The following is a 14,918-nucleotide window of genomic DNA, read 5'->3' as shown; positions in this document are numbered from 1 at the left end:
TCTATTAGGGTTATAGCTCGTTACATCCAATAGCCCTTAATACTGCAGGAGATGAGAGGCTTTGGGTGATAACATAACTGAGAGAATGCATCAGCATTGAGAAACAGCTCACTTCCAACCAGTGGTATACTAGCCATGTTACCTGCCATCAGTGCCCATCGCTGTCGCATTGGCATTCAGCCTTAGTTTGGTCCATGTTTCCCAGTGGACCCTGGTTTGGAACATGTACAATGTATAAAAGCACCACAAACCCTGCTGCTCAGATGAGAGCATTTGTCCCTGAAGGCTGTGTGTGGTTCGTGTTTTTACCACTGAGCTATATAGTTGTTATTGTACAACTCTATGTACAATAACTACTTTTAACAATTTCCACAGAAAATGTTACAAGTACACATTTACTTGAAGAACAGTGCAGATGCAAAGTTCGGAAACAGAACCGCACAAACTGTCATTCTTTTACCAACCTTGCAGTGTTTTTCAAGTAAATGTGTCTTTGTAAAATGTTCCATTGCCCTCCCATTTCTCCAGACCCATCCCTCAGCTTCTTACCAAAACACAGGCAGGGTGACCCTTTGTTATTGTTTTCATTTAAGGATGCCACATTTTAGGTGATTGTCTTTTATTGTATTTACATGTCTTTAGCTGTTTATTTGTAAAAGCAGTGGCCAACTGCTAATCCTGAAATAGTTGGCCACTGCTTTTGGTCAGTTGTAAACTCAACTAGTAAAGTCTGTGAAAGGACAGTAGCACTTTTCTTATTGTGGAAGTAAGATCTAAGAAGCCTTCTGTGTATTGTGTCTACTGTTATCCTGTTTCAAACAAGCAAACCTGCGTCAGCCTCCCGACTGCTTCCCTATTAATGGGCCTTGATCCGGTCATACTAATAGATGTTACATATTCTTGCCATGTAATTCAGATGTTCTCAAAACTATTTGCCCAAGTAGATGTATTCCTAAACAAGGTATTATTCTTCTTCTTCGTCTTCTTCTTCTTCTTCTTCTTCTGCTGCTGCTGCCTCTTCTTCTTCTTCATCATCGTTATAATGGCGTTGCGCAAACAAGTTAAAGGTGCATACCGCCACTTACTGTGCTGGAGTGTGTGGTCAATCACGGTTTACATATTACATTAGAAACAAAAGAAAACAAACACAAAAACGTATCTCCTCCTTCCTAATCCTGTACTACTAAAACAATAAGAAAGAGCCCTACTAACGTCCAACAAACCCTCCCCATCCCCCAAATCCCCTCCTAACCTTGCCAACCTTCTCCAATCTCAATATCCCTACACATCCATCTTTCCCTCTCTTCAACAAACTATCAACAGGACAGCAACACATGTTTCATCAACCATCCACTCTGGACACAAACCATTCACATGACTGCCAATCCAATATAATGCACAGTTCAATGAAAAGTGACCTATGGGTGCAAACTTCTCCTTGTTTACTACTGTAGATGGTATACCACACTAGCCACATTTGCCAACAGCTGGCATCACTAATGTTGTTGGCAGAGCATGAATGTCAACTGTCATCAGATTCTCCATAGATGATCCATTTCTGCCGAAGGAACAAAAGTTGACTGGACTCAGATTCAAATCTCATTTTTTCAGATTCAAATCATTACCTTCATACTTCTCTTTCTTTAGTCCCTTCTCCAAGTCAGCCAGAATGAGTTGTTTCTTTGGGCTTTGACAGAGGTAATCTTCACAAATATCTGGTGCTTGACTGCTGCATAGCCTGTAGTGCTGTTAAAGTATGCTGTAAAAATCAGTGGCTCGGGCTGATTGCTTGTTGAGTGATGTTCTGGTTGTAAAAGTAATGAAGGATTGACTGTTGTTTCGAAAGAGGAAGATGCATTTAAAATTGTTCATACGAGGGTTGTAATTTCCCTTTAACTGAGGGCACACACCATGTCTATTTCCTTGTTCAGTGTGCATTGAATGGACCAAAGAACCTGATGATATAAGCTACACCTGGCATACATTTAGTTACACAAGTGAATTAGTTTGGTCATTTTGGATTCATTATCATTGGTGGCCTTTTATGATTTTAAGTGGTTTCTAAAAGCCCTGCTGTTAAAAAATAACCAGGCTTGAGGCTTGAGGGTCCTTCTAAAAGAACCAGGCTTGAGGCTTGAGGGTCCTTCTAAAAGAACCAGACTTGAGGGTACTTCTGAAACCATTGCTTAATTCTACAGTATTAGAGATCATCTTTCATGGTCATTATTTCATTCAAGTGAGGCATGGTTTTGAATGATACATTATTTAAATTACACTTGCTTATCACAAAAGCTTGAGATGCATCGTGCATCCCAGACCTAACGTAAGCATGCTATCCAGTCCCTGGACAGCAGAGCCACATATTACTACATAGTCGAAAACTTAAACATCCCTTGTCTGTCACGAATGCTGTATAAAATCATATTTGAACTTACTCCATGGGGTTGGTTTATATATAGCGTTGGTGTTTGAGACAAAATATCAGAAGGAACATATTATTAAACAGGCTTTGCAAATGTTAGTATTTTGTTAATCTCTTGTGGACAGAGTACATAAATATAGATGCTACCATTGGTCTGTCATGATACAACAGGATGCGTGAGATAACAAGCAAAATTAGTTCCCGGGTTTTTCATCACTGGTAATTGAAAAAAATCACGATTTCGCAGGTGTTAGCATCTTTCGGAATTTTTGAAGGGGTGGGGACATTTGGCCCATAGACTTACCCATACCTTGCAAAGAGAAAGGGTGGTCTTCGTTCCGGTTCCGATCCTCATTCTATCTTGTCTTAACACGTATGGACCCAGAACTTAATCAAGCATCTGACCCATTACGCAAGACTTTAGTTCTGTGTTAACCGAGATTAGTATGTGGTAGACCCACTTCTTCACTGCTTTCCTGATGTCAAAATAAAAGTAAAGCATGTGCACCATATGTACTCAAAAAAGCGATAGATAACTTGCGGGGGACTTTTATTTTTTCAAGAGGAAAACAGGAAAAAGTGGGTCTACAACAGAGCCATGTTTGGAAAGTCTGTTTCATAATACGTTCCTTTGGATATTTTGTCTCAAATTCCACCCTACATAAGAACCAACTCCAAGGACAATTGGTAAGTTCAAATATCGTTTTATTCAACATTCGTGACAGAGGAGGGACGTTCAGATTTTTGCCTATGTAATAATAGGTGTCCCTGGCTTTCTAGGGATTGGATAGCATGGTCACGTCGGGACCACACGCATCCCAGACCCAGACAACATACTTGTCTCAAGTACTGTGCAACAATTGGGGCAGCAGCATATTGTTTGAGCTGAGCAGGCATGGTGCTGTAGAAATGTCACTATATTTAGTTGCTTCTCATCTTGGATCCTGGATCCTGTCCTGCATTTCAAGGCTGCTTTGAGACAATGACCTATCAGTGACCCAAGCCCTGCTCAGATAATCCCGACCATTGTGATGCTGAGTTGTCGTAGTGCTGCTGCAAATGTACGTTGTCCCAGGAGCGTTGGCAGTCATAATGTAAGTAACCTGATTTATGTTCCTTTAACTGAATGAATGCATCTATCAATCCTACAGCTATTGTCAGCAGTAATCATGTGCTGATGAACCTGAGTTATACTGTTAGCACTGAGACGTTTTGTCCTAGTAGGAAGCCCACTGTGAGCAGTGCACCCTATACTATCAGCTGTCATATCTACCTCTGATAAGCCTCCCAGTAAAGCAATAAAAACCACCAAGAATCCCAGAAAGTACAAAAATAGCCTAAAAAACAAAGTTCATGAAATCAATAACTTTCTATTAAAATGCATATACTGACTGTCTCTGAAACTCACTTAGATAATACCTTTAATACAGTGGTAGCGATACATGGTTTCAACATCTTCCGAAGAGACAGGAATGCCAATGGTGGAGGTGTTGCCATTTATGTTCAGAGTCATATTCCTGTAAAGCTCAGAGAGGATCTCATGTCAAATAATAATATGGCTACAGGTTCATCTGCCTCACTTAAATCCCATTTGTGTGGGAAGCTGCTATAGACCACCAAGTGCTAACAGTAAGTATCTGGATAATATGTGTGAAATGCATGATAATGTATATGATCTCAACAGAGAGGTATATTTCCTTGAGGACCTAAATATTCACTGGCTTTCATCTAGCTGTTCACTCAAGAAAAAGCTTCAAAATGTAACCAGTGCCTGCAACCTGGTTCAGGTTATCAGTCAACCTACCAGGGTATTTACAAACGAACAGGAACTAAATCATCCAATTGCATTTGCCATATCTTTACTAATGCTGCTTCTACACCTGCATTGCTTGCTGTTTGGGATTTTAGGCTGGGTTTCTGTACAGCACTTTGTGACATCAGCCGATGTAAGAAGGGCTTTGATTGATTGATTGATCTGCTCTAAAGCAGTATCCAAATCCATCAAATGTCTGATAATAATATAATAGACATAACTAGGAAAACCAAAGTTCCAAAGGCTGGGCCTAATATAGTGTATAAGAGGTCATACAAGAGGTTTTGTAGTGATTCCTGTGTTTAAGATGTAAATAATATTTGCTGGTATGTGGTGTGTAATGAGGATCAACCAGACGCTGCACTTGACACATTTATGAAATTGCGTCTTCCACTTACGAATAAGCATGCACCCATTAACAAAATGACTGTAAAATCAGTTGAATCCCTGTGGATTGATGAGGAATTTAAAAATTGTATGATTGAGAAGGATGAAGCAAAGGGAATGGCAAATAAGTCTGGCTGCACAGCCGATTGGCAAACGTACTGTAAATTGAGAAATCATATGACTAAACTGAACAAAAAGAAGAAGAAACTGTACTATGAAACAAAAATAAATTATATGAAGAAAGATAGGGAAAAGCTTTGGAGTACCTTAAATGACATTTTGGCAAAATGGCAAACTCGGATCCATCATTCATTGAATCCGACGGCTCATTCATCACAAAACATACTGATATTGCCAACTACTTTAATCATATTTTCATTGGCAAGATCAGCAAACATAGGCAAGACATAGCAACAACAAATTCTGAACCTATACATCCATGCATAACTGACCAAATTATGAAAGACAAGAGTTGTAATTTTGAATTCCGTAATGTGAGTTTGGAGAGGTGAAAATGTTTTTGTTTTTTATCAACAATGACAAGCCACCTGGGTCTGACAACTTCAATGGAACATTTCTGAGGATGATAGCGGACTATATTGCCACTCCTATTTGCATCCTCTTCAATCTAAGCCTACATAAAAGTGTGTGCCCTCAGGCCTGGAGGGAAGCAAAAGTAATTCTGCTACCCAAGAATAGCAAAGCACCCTTGACTGACTCAAACAGCTAACCAATCAGCCTATTACCAACCTTTGGTAAACGTTAGGAAATAATTGTAGTTGACCAGATACAATGCTATTTCACAGTAAACAAATGAACAACCGTTTTTCAGCAAGTTTATAGGGAGAGGCATTCAACAGGTACAGGACCTACTCAAATGACTGAAGATTGGCTAAGAGCAATTGATAATAAAAAGATTGTGGGAGCTGTTTTGTTAGACTTCAGTGCAAAAAGGGTATGTGAAAAATGTGTGTTATGGCTTTACATTCCCTGCTATATTGTGGATTGAGAGTTACCTGCTCTCAAGGGTGTTCTTTAATGGAAACCTCTCCAACACAATCCAGGTAGAGTCAGATATTCCTCAGGGCAGCTGTCTAGGCCCCTTACTTTTTTCAATTTTTACTAATGACCTGCCACTGCCTCTGAATAAAGCCTTTGTGTCTATTTATGCTGATGACTCAATACTGTACACATCAGCTACCACAGCAAGTGAAATGCTGCAACACTTAATTAACAAAGAGCTGCAATCAGTTTTAGAATGGGTGGCAAGAAATAAGTCCTAAATAAGTCCTAAATATTTCAAAACCTAAAAGCATTGTATTTGGAACAGATCATTCACTAAACCATAAACCTCAACTAAATCTTGTAATGAATCATGTGGAAATTTAGCAAGTTGAGGAGACTAAACTGCTTGGAGTAACACTGGATTGTAAACAGTCATAGTTAAAACATATCGATGCAACAGTAGCTGGGAGAGGTCTGTACATAATAAAGCGCAGCTCTGTCTTATTAACAAAGCTATCAAGGCAAGTCCTACTGGAACTAGTTTTGAGCGCATATGGAATACTGTCAAGTTGTGTGGTCAGGTGCCACAAATAAGGACTTGTGAAAATTACAACTGGTCCAGACAAGGCCAACACACCTGACCCTTAAATGTACAGTACATGGAGAGCTAACATTAATTAATGTCAATCTCTCCTGACTTAATCACTACTTGTATTTTTAAGAGGTGAATGCGCCAAGCTTTTGATTTAAACTACAAGCACACAGCTCAGACAGCCATGCATACCCAACAAGACAAGCCACCAGATGTCTCTTCACAGTCCCCAAGTCCAAAAAAGATTATGGGAGAGGCACAGTACTACATAGAGCCATGACAACATGGAACTCCATTCCACATCAAGTAACTCATGCACGCAGTAAAATCATATATGCAGTACCAGTCAAAAGTTTGGACACACCTACTCATTCCGTATTTTTTTGTTGTTGATTTTACTATTTTCTATGTTGTAGAATAATAGTGAAGACATCAAAACTATGAAATATCACATATGGAATCATGTAGTAACCACAAAAGTGTTAAACAAATCCAAATATATTTTATATTTGAGATTCTTCAAAAATAGCCACCCTTTGCCTTGATGACAGCTTTGCACTGTCTTGGCATTCTCTCAAAATAGTAAAAATAAAGAAAAACTGTTGAATGAGTAGGTGTGTCCAAACTTTTGACTGGTACTGTACAGTAAGGGAAGAAATTATTTGATCCCCTGCTGATTTTGTACATTTGCCCACTGATAAAGATATTATCAGTCTATCATTTTAATGGTAGGTTTATTTGAACAGTGAGAGACAGAATAACAAAAAAAAAATAACAAAAAACACATGTCAAAAATGTTATAAATTGATTTGCATTTTCATGAGGGAAATAAGTATTTGACCCCTCTGCAAAACATGACTTAGGACTTGGTGGCAAAACCCTTGTTGACAATCACAGAGGTTGGCCACCAGGTTTGCACACATCTCAGGAGGGATTTTGTCTCACTCCTCTTTGCAGATCTTCTCCAAGTCATTAAAATTGAGGCTGACATTTGGCAACTCAAACCTTCAGCTCCCTCCACAGATTTTCTATGGAATTAAGGTCTGGAGACTGGCTAGGCCACTCAAGGACCTTAATGTGCTTCTTCTTGAGCCACTCCTTTGTTGACTTGGTCGTGTGTTTTGGGTCATTGTCATGCTAGAATACCCATCCACAACCCATTTTCAAAGCCCTGGCTGAGGGAAGGAGGTTCTCACCCAAGAGTTGACAGTACATGGCCCCGTCCATCGTCCGTTTGATGCGGTGAAGTTGTCCTGTCCCCCAAGCAGAAAAACACCCCCAAAGCATAATGTTTCCACCTCAATGTTTGACGGTGAGGATGGTATTCTTGGGATCATAGGCAGCATTCCTCTTCCTCCAAACACGGCGAGTTGAGTTGATGCCAAATAGCTCCATTTTGGTCTCATCTGACCACAACACTTTCCCCCAGTTGTCCTCTGAATCATTCAGATGTTCATCGGCAAACTTCAGACGGGCATGTATATGTGCTTTCTTGAGCAGGGGGATATTGCGGTCGCTGCAGAATTTCAGTCCTTCACGGTGTAATATGTTACCAATTGTTTTCTTGGTGACTATGGTCCCAGCTGCCTTGAGATCCTTGACAAGATCCTCCAGTGTAGTTCTGAGCTGATTCCTCACCGGTCTCATGATCATTGCAACTCCACGAGGTGAGATCTTTCATGGAGCCCCAGGCCGAGGGAGATTGACAGTTCTTTTGTGATTCTTCCATTTGCGAATAATCGCACCAACTGTTGTCACCTTCTCACCAAGCTGCTTCGCGATGGTCTTGTAGCCCATTCCAGCCTTGTGTAGGTCTACAATCTTGTCCCTGACATCCTTGGAGAGCTCTTTGGTCTTGGCCATGGTGGAGAGTTTGGAATCTGATTGATTGATTGCTTCTGTGGACAGGTGTCTTTTATACAGGTAACAAGCTGAGATTAGGAGCACTCCCTTTATGAGTGTGCTCCTAATCTCAGTTCGTTACCTGTATAAAAGACACCTGGGAGCCATACATCTTTCTGATTGAGAGGGGGCCAATACTTATTTCCCTCATTAAAATGCAAATCAATTTATAACATTTTTGACATGTGTTTTTCTGGATTTTTTTTGTTGTTATTCAGTCTCTCACTGTTCAAATAAACCTACCATTAAAATTATAGACAGATCATTTCTTTGTCAGTGGGCAAACATAGAAAATCAGCAGGGGATCAAAGACTTTTTCCATCACTGTATATACAGTTGAAGTCAGAAGTTTTTCAACCACTCCACAAATGTCTTATTAACATACTATAGTTTTGGCAAGTCAGTTAGGACATCTACTTTGTGCATGAAGTAATTTCTCCAACAATTGTTTACAGACAGATTATTTCACTTATAATTCACTGTATCACAATTTCAGTAGGTCAGAAGTTTACATACACTAAGTTGCTGTGCCTTTAAACAGCTTGGAAAATTCCCTAAAATGATGTCATGGCTTTAGAAGCTTCTGTTAGGCTAATTGACATCATTTGAGTCAATTGGAGGTGTGGTGTACCTGTAGATGTATTTCAAGGCCTACCTTCAAACTCAGTGCCTCTTTGCTTGACATCATGGGAAAATCAAAATAAATCAGCCAAGACCTCAGAAAAAGGTTGTAGACCTCCACGAGTCTGGTTCATTCTTGGGAGCAATTTCCAAACATCTGAAGGTACCACGTTCATCTGTACAAACAATAGTACGCAAGTATAAACACTATGGGACCATTCAGCCATCAAACCGCTCAGGAAGGAGACGGGTTCTGTCTCCTAGAGATGAACGTACTTTGGTGCAAAAAGTGAAAATAAATCCCAGAACAGCAAAGAACCTTGTGAAGATGCTGGAGGAAACAGGTACACAAGTGTCTATATCCACAGTAAAACAAGTCCTATATCAACATAACGTGAAATGACGCTCAGCAAGGAAGAAGCCACTGCTCCAAAACCGCCATAAAAAAAGCCAGACTACGGTTTGCAACTGCACATGGGGACAAACATCTTACTTTTTGGAGAAATGTCCTCTGGTCTGATGAAATAAAAATAGAACTGTTTGGCCATAATGACCATCGTTGTGTTTGGAGGAAAAAGGGGGAGGCTTGCAAGCCGAAGAACACCATCCCAACCGTGAAGCACGGGGGTGGCAGCATCATGTTGTGGGGGTGCTTTGCTGCAGGAGGGACTGGTGCATTTCACAAAATAGATGGCATCATGAGGAAGTAAAATGATGTGGATATATTGAAGCAACATCTAAAGACATCAGTCAGGAAGTTAAAGCTTGGTCTCAAATGGGTCTTCCAAATGGACAATGACCCCAGGCATACTTCCAAAGTTGTGGCAAAATGGCTTAAGGACAACAAATTCAAGGTATTGGAGTGGCCATCACAAAGCCCTGTCCTCAAACCTATAGAAAATTTGTGGGCAGAACTGAAAAAGCATGTGCGAGCAAGGAGGCCTTACAAACCTGACTCAGTTACACCAGCTCTGTCAGGAGGAATGGGCCAAAATTCACCCAACTTATTGTGGGAAGCTTGTGGAAGGCTACCTGAAACGTTTGACCCAATTTAAACAATTTAAAGGCAAATACTAATTGAGTGTATGTAAATTTCTGACCCACTGGGAATGTGATGAAAGAAATAAAAGCTGAAATAATTAATTCTCTTCACATTTCACATTCTTAAAATAAAGTGGTGATCCTAATTGACCTAAGACAGAGAATTTTTACTAGGATTAAATGTCAGGAATTGTTAACAACTGAGTTTAAATGTATTTGGCTAAGGTGTCTGTAAACTTCGGACTTCAACTTTGTATAAAAAATCTAAAAATACATCTTATGGAACAGCGGGACTGAGAGGGTACAGACACGCATGCACACATATTATAAAATGTAATGTAATGTTTTTAATTGTATATAACTGCCTTAATTTTACTGGGCCCCAGGAAGAGTAGCTGCTGCCATGGCTATATATGTTGTTTGCTGGGCCAGGCAATGCAGACAGGTGTTTATTGGTTTGATATGAATAATCAATTGATCATCACCGGTCTCCTTTTGAAAATGTCATATACTCTCAAAACAGCCCTGACAGATGGCTGAAAACAGGCATGTTTTCCCCTTTTGTCCTCTATTGAATCCAAACCACAGTGTTGAAGCTTTTACCAGGAGTGTTTGTCTACATTTCTGTGATGCAGAGGTGTTTTGGTGTCACTTGTTTACTCTCAGGGGATATGCTTATTTTTTAATCCAATAAAATTAAAAGAAAATCCTGTGTGGATTGAAATGGTTGGAGTAGTTTCATCCTGTGCCATTTAGGGGTATGTTCATAGGCGGTTTTCCTGGCTGACTTACAAACGATCATCAATGCAGCAAGCACTGCCTTGCTTTTTGAGAAAATCAAGAACTATTTATCTTTGAAGTGCACAAACCTTTCGTTGTTCACTTCTATGTGTTCCGCTTCCTTTGATTGTTGCATCAGAGAACCGTTAGAGATGTAGCTAACTCTTTATCATGGCTCATGCATTTTAAAGAGTCCCTGATTGGCTCTGTTTCATTCTAGCAGTGGATCATATGGTGGGTTTCTCAGGCCATTCTTCCTCCTGTTTCTTCTACTTGAAGGGATATGATATGGAGCCATGAAGTTCACCAGAGCAGTGCTACCTGACAGGTGTTGAGGGAGCTGTGAATAGTGGTATAGTCAATGAAAGAGACTTGGATTCCAAGTTCTCTCAGAACTGGACAGACAACCAAGTGGAATCATATGATTAAGGGCTGTAGTTATACTAAAATAAAATTAAATGCAACCAGTATTCCAAGTGCTTATTCAAAGATGTGTTTGAATTCTATCAGTTATAATATAGATGAGCTTTTTTTCTCTCTTATCAACTCTGGGAAAACATTGGGGAAACAACTTTCAATGAATAGATCAAATGAACACATAGAAAGCATATATACGTGTAATTACAATGTGTGTAAAAAATATTGCTAAATGATTTCAAAGCATGCCAAAGTGGTTTTGACAGGTATTCCTGCTCGTTGATTCTGTTGCATCCCAAGGCAGAGAAAAGAGTGACAGTCTTACTTCAGGGATCAGTCACCCTTCGTTTGGCAGCAAGCATAGAGAAAGTGTCGTTAAATCATCAATGTGGATCTTCTTAAAAACAATAAGCATGGCAGCCACACTCAAGTAACAAGCTTGTCTTTTTAAAGTAGGAGTGATATTTTATTTAAATGAAGAGCCCATCAACTTTTTGTCACATGTCACAGCCCAAATGGATTACTTGATGTATACAGTATGTAACATTCAATCCAGCAAGAGACAAGAAAGTGTAATGAATTTAAAACACTGTAATGGGTATGAATATCTATCACAAGTGACAGTAAAGTTTTAAAAACCCATTTAATTACAATCACCAGTAATATATTGTTGTTATTGATTTGTGCGATGCTTGCATTAATAAAACCATTTCATTATTCTGAAGGGAGATTCTGTTCTGCATCTGGCCTCACTACAATGTTTCACATTACAATAACTCTATAAAGAGAAGGAGTCAAAATTGAGACGAGGCAGACATACTCTCTCTCTCTCGCTCCTTTTCTCCATTGCAACCTCACCATGTCCTGTCTTTCACACAACCACTTTCAGTCTACAGTCTGAATGATGCATAAGTGACGATGGCAAGCATACAGGAATGTATGTACAGTACTCTTCTTTTGGCAACCAAGTACACGTGTCATCCACTGAAGGAACTTTAGGGATTCAGGATTTTTTTCTCTCACATTAATTTAAGTGTATTGTCAGTGTAGTTACATTGCATTTAGCAATGCTAATTTAGCTAAACTATTCCAGTGTAAAGTCCAAATATAGTAAAATGTAGGATTTAACACGTTGACAGAATGACGATTGGTATAAGAATATATTATCTTTCAAAAGGTATCACCAGTCTATTCAGTGTAAGATCTACTGAAAATCTGAAAACAGGAAGTGTTCTTCAACCAGTTTGAGAAACTGTCCTTAAAAAGAGGAGATTACACTGTACAATGTTCCCATGGAAGCAGTCCATCACTGTGTGCTGAGACGGTGGGAGGGCATCATTATATACATTTACTCTATGAGGAATGAGTTGTCGCTTTGTGTAAAGGGGGAGTCATTCACCCGCTGCTGGAGGAGTGTTGAGGCTGGAGCCAGTAGCTTTGCCAGCTGGCTGGCTATGCTAATCAGGCAATCATTAAGATTACATCGAAGATGAAGGAGCAAGGTGCAATTGAAACCCAGGTAAAATATGTATCTAATTTCCAGATTGCCACCTAGCTTTTTAATTTAACCAGGTACTTGCAAAAAATTTGCATGGCATTTAAGCACTCATTACAATATTAATCTTCTCTACTAGAATAGCCCAAAGGTTAAATATTATTCCTGTATTCATTTTTCAGGCTTTTTTTTAACCAATATGAAGATTTTCATTTGAAATAGTGCCATCTGCCTGAAAATGCTGGCAGGTGTGCAATTGCATGAATTATTTCTAACATGTCCCGCATTAGTGAGGTCCAACAAAAATACTTTTACAGTAGCTTAATATGAAACAAACATGTCAGCATGGTCTCTGGTGATGATTATCGAGGGGAGGTGGCAAGTAAAGAACATGTGCAGCAGAAGACAACTGATTGAGATTCAAACACGTCACGGACAGCCAGACGTTGACTGTGTCTGCAAAACCATCAAGTTGACCTTTGACTCTTTTGGCTCTTGTAGAAGTGATTTAAATGACCTCTTTTCAGACGACAAGGAAATGTTCGTCCTACCACACGTGGTCTGTGTTGGGTTCAAACACAAATGCAATGTATTGGTCCATCTAGCTCTGTTAAGTAACCATTTTCCCCCCTTTTACTGGCAACAATCTGACCAGGGCACTATAAACTAATAATGTTCTTGCTTTATGCAACATCCCCCTGCTCCTCTGGTTTGTGGCAGTCATGTCGATAACCTGCGTCGTTAGCGCAGCCTAGGCAGGACTGCAGTGAGGGCCTCTGGAGAGGCATCTGTTTGCTACTGTTATCAGAATGGGATCACTGTTTGAAACCACACTGGGGCTCCATAGGCAAAGACATGTACACAGGAAGTGACAACTTGAAACGCACTACTGGTGCTATAGATTTAACACCTTCCAGGCTGACAAACCACTAAATAATAGCTTATTGATATGTGAGTAAATGCTTAAAAATATACATATATTTACCAAAGTTGTCATAGACTGTTTCAAATTGATGAAATAAATTAACATGAAGATACATGTGAATTTGTCAACTTGTCCATTTCTCTGCATGGGAGTTTATGTATTTTGAGTTTAGTGCCACAGATTAGACGTCTTCACGGGTCTGGGTGAAACCGATCTACCCGGGTCTGAAATGTGAACTTGTCCCTCGGGTCTGGATCAGGACTCTGGTCTATTTAACTACTGCTGATAGACCCAAGTGGACCTGAATGGACCCGACCACGGCTCTACATAGCCTATAGCATATTTATTTTATGCTAATAAGGTGAATGTATTGACTTATAGAAGGCCTAGCCAATAGATATAGACCTATTTGTTAAACAGAAGAGCAACTTGTCTGATTAACAAATATTTGTATTTTTTTGTCACTTGGGTCCAATCAGGTATGGTCTAGACCCAGACATGTAAGGGTGTGGGTCGGGTCTAGACCCAGACATGTAAGGGTGTGGGTCGGGTCTAGACCCAGACATGTAAGGGTGTGGGTCGGGTCTAGACCCAGACATGTAAGGGTGTGGGTCGGGTCTAGACCCAGACAAGTAAGGGTGTGGGTCGGGTCTAGACCCAGACATGTAAGGGTGTGGGTCGGGTCTAGTCCCAGACATGTAAGGGTGTGGGTCGGGTCTAGACCCAGACATGTAAGGGTGTGGGTCGGGTCTAGACCCAGACATGTAAGGGTGTGGGTCGGGTCTAGGTCAAGTTGTCCTCGGGTCCCCTCGAGTCCGGGTTCCTATTTTTTATTTTTATGATCAGGTCTATTCGCGTTGGGTCTGATAAACATTCTGCAGTAATTGTGAGTAACCAGTATAGATTTTCAACCAGAGCCATAATACTGTATGTATGTCTCTGTCTTCAACCAGCAGGCAATCCCAAACATAACTACTGCCTCACAGAGCTCATGATATTGGCCTTGGTATGCCTATTATAGTAGCAGGGGTAACCCACAATAACAATATCAACAACTATTATTACAATAATCGTAATCATTATGGCTATAAGGCTAATCAAAGTAATGATCCTAATAATCTATCAGATTCTCTATCAGATACAGAGGAACCATACTCTGGAATTCTTGTCTTCACCTTGCCAAAACCTCATCATCCCTCAATGACTTCTAGCGACGACTGGGTTTCAGCTTGATGAACCAAACTACACAATAATCCCCTCCATGTAGCCCCTTTCACACTCACACACACATGCACACACACGTGTTCAAACATGTTTTTTCTTGTATACTGAGTATATCATGTACAATTATAATTAAAATGCTGTTTAACTGATTGAACCCCAAAAAAATGTGTACTTATATTTTTGGTGTTGTTTTCATATAATCCCTTTTGGGCTTCCAACCTCACCTGTACTGGTGTTTATTATCTCTACTGTTTTGTCTTTCACTTCTTTTCTTTGATGCGAATCAATAACCTA

The sequence above is a fragment of the Oncorhynchus nerka genome, linkage group LG19 (genome assembly GCF_034236695.1).
Source record: "Oncorhynchus nerka isolate Pitt River linkage group LG19, Oner_Uvic_2.0, whole genome shotgun sequence".
Classification (NCBI taxonomy): domain Eukaryota; kingdom Metazoa; phylum Chordata; class Actinopteri; order Salmoniformes; family Salmonidae; genus Oncorhynchus; species Oncorhynchus nerka.
This window is presented reverse-complemented; position numbering follows the sequence as displayed.